At 35.6% G+C, this 3,138-nt stretch overlaps 1 pseudogene; it reads right to left on the bottom strand.

Annotated features, from left to right (window-relative positions):
* Positions 1-517: 517 nt before the first annotated feature.
* Positions 518-2,724, bottom strand: LOC149235329 (patatin-like protein 2; annotated as a pseudogene).
* Between the last annotated feature and the right edge of the window lie 414 nt (positions 2,725-3,138).

Below are 3,138 nucleotides of genomic sequence, written 5' to 3'. Positions count from 1 at the left end.
AAAATAACACATTAACTTAATCATAATCTAAAAAATTACATATATCATAACATAATTACAAATCAACAATAATATTAAATTGATTAAGCAACTTCCTGCTTGTGTTTCAAAAGCATTCAATCACTGAAGATAACACATTAACTTGATCATGATTTAAAAGATTACATATATCATAACATTATTACAAATACACCATTCTTTATTTTTATTATTTCGGGTATTTTCCATATATTAAACTCGATAGGATCACCGTATCCATGAATAATGTAGTCTTATATGGACATCCAAATTACGTACTTGATTGTTACTCTAATGCCTTGAGACATTTACATTAAATTAAAACTTGAATAATAGTTATCTCTTGAAGTAATTATAACCCATTACCCTGAACTGTCTGATCACATGATACCAGTTTTACACTGCCCTACTGAAAAGAACCTACAGGACAAGAAAAAGAATTATGTTACACCAATAGGGACGACCTCAAGAAGACGTGTAGATGAGAGATTTGATCTAATCAAATGATCCTCTCCATCTTAGCTATTTTTTGTTGTCGTTGAGAAAATGGAGCCCAGAAGACCGCTACTTGTGTGATAATCGTAACTTTCTTTCGTCTGAAAGTTCCTTCGCAAACCTACGAAAAGCATTTAAATAATATCAACGTGATTCAAACTGAGCAACAACCATGCTTAAAATATTATTCGTTGCTATCATTGGTACCTCTCACGGATTAATAAAATTTAAATGAGGTCGGCATATTCACCTAGTCAATGCATTTCGTGAGTGCCTTCGTCTGGTACTGGCCCATACAGGCCAGTCTGAATATTTACTCTTGAAACAAGATCCTCCAATAGGCTTTCCCTAGATTTACCAGGCTAGTGAGGTTCTTCTTTGGTGAGAGAACGCTCGAACTTGCACTTTCTGGTAATTCTACCTGATTCCAATTGTCCAATCTGTTAAACCTCAGTTGATTAAAGATCTTTGTAGATTTTGAAAATATTTCAGAATTGGATAAATGAAAAAGACGTTAGTCGTGTGAACCAGCTCTTGCCCATTAAATTAGAAAATATTTACTGAATTCAGAAATATTTCCCAAATCTACCATCTAAATTATAAGATGCAACTTAAAACTCTTCAATATCCAATATATGCAAACATGTAAATAAACCCCACAACTCTGATATTCAGAGGAGGAGAAAGGAAGGTACCTGGATTCTTAGATAGTTCTTCTGTGATTTTGATGCTTGGAACACAACGCTGGAGACAATATCCACCATATCTGCACTTGATTGCATATACATGTCAAGTAAGGGGGTATTGCTGTTGTATGGCAACCATTGAAACACACCCCACTTTGCGGCCTCAACAACCATGTAACTAACTGCCTTCTCTCCGGTTCCAAGAGAAACCACCAAGAACTTGCTGGTGTCATATTTAAAACAAATAGCCGCATCAGTCACTGTTAAGCAATTATTGGTTGCACCAATCCACTTTAATATAACTGACCCTAATTTCGGAGGCAAGCAATGAGAAATCTGGATTGCCTGACAGAGCCTCTCTAGTAACCTCGTTTATCCCAAGTAACGTCTGCAACACCAAATCACATAACCTCTCTATCAGTCACTAGTAACATTCAAATTTTAGATTTTTGCCATATATTTTACCAATTAAACCAATTGAAAACTTAACTAAATTACAAATTAACAGAATAGCTGGAAATCTGAAAAACATAAATTAATTGCTTAATTTGAAAAACACAACTTAATTGTTTAGTCTCGCTCATGTCCCAAAATCAAGATCTAGATTTCCCAAACCTTACTTACTGGGATTAAAGCTTTCGGTATTTCCCGTGGAATCTTTCGTTTCAAAGTAATAAGAAGGAAGATATGTCGGAGCTGCTAAACTTCCAATGCAGATATCATACAAAAATGCATCTTTAAGACCTGCTGTTTGGCCTGCAAAGAGATTTATGATATCATAATTACATTAACTGGGATTCGAAACCATTTCTATTTTAAAATTATGTCAGAAAAAAAGATTACCGCAAAAGTTGTGAATATTGCAGGTTCCTGAGACACGATGTCATATGCCGGAATGAGGACATTAGTTAGCGTCTGGTGCAATCGTGTATTCTTCATATTCATCTTGATGAGCTTGTGCAGCTATTCCCCCGAATATATTGGGCCAAAGAGAGCATGCAGAAATTCCAGGCAACCTCTGTCAATAACTCATCTTAATAAACATGGTTGTTGTTTGGAACGTTAAAAAAAGCAAACAAGAATAAGATATTGGACTCTCACGAGGTCTGTGCAAAAATAGAAGCAGATTGTTCTAAATTAAATTTTGTAATGTCCTTTGCAGCAAATAGAGCACGATTTTTTTCATTTGGAGCAGCTAACATGGCAGCGACCAATCCTCCAGTGCTTGTCCCGGCAATAACGTCGAAATAATCAGCTATCCTTACATCTGGACCGTCAAGTTCCTGTTATAAATTGCCACAAGTCACTTTTTCATATGTAATAAATACCATATCCATTGTTATTGAAAGCTAATCTAACATTTTCCATGTCGAAGGTGGGTTAGATTAATCAATACCTGAAGCTTGGCCTCCAAGAATTCAAGGATAGTTGCTGGAACAATCCCTCGAACTCCTCCTCCATCAATACTTAAAATCGTTATCATCTTTCCAGCAGATGGTGGGGGATTCCTGCAGGCCATAGCCATGACTAATGATCGACAACTGACAAATACTTTTATATAAAGAGACGATATATTGAATGAATGGAAGCTGTTTATGCCGAATATATTTCAGTGGAGAGGATGTAGTTTATGTGGGATGCGTTGAGTGCAGTATTTATAAATATCCATACCTGATCCAGTTTAGGTAAATTGGATCACCTATCCATAGCCTTGAAGCTTCATCTTAGTCTTCACGTTATCAAAAGTAAAATAAAATAAGATAAATAGATTGCAGTTTAACAGGAAAATTCACGCAATCTTGCTTCTGAACTTGCGGGAGTAATGGCACAATTGTTTGAAGCACATATTACTGTAGCTTCCTGTAGGACTAGTAGCTGTTTATCTATTAGTGGCTTCCTATTAGGATTAAAGAATTGGATTAAGTCACTTTATCATGTT

Source organism: Pinus tabuliformis, chromosome 8 (assembly GCF_031772625.1).
Source record: "Pinus tabuliformis cultivar Carrire ecotype Pingquan chromosome 8, CPIR1, whole genome shotgun sequence".
NCBI classification, from domain to species: Eukaryota; Viridiplantae; Streptophyta; class Pinopsida; order Pinales; family Pinaceae; genus Pinus; species Pinus tabuliformis.
Note: the sequence above shows the minus strand (reverse complement) of the source record. Positions and strands in the feature narration are given on the sequence as shown.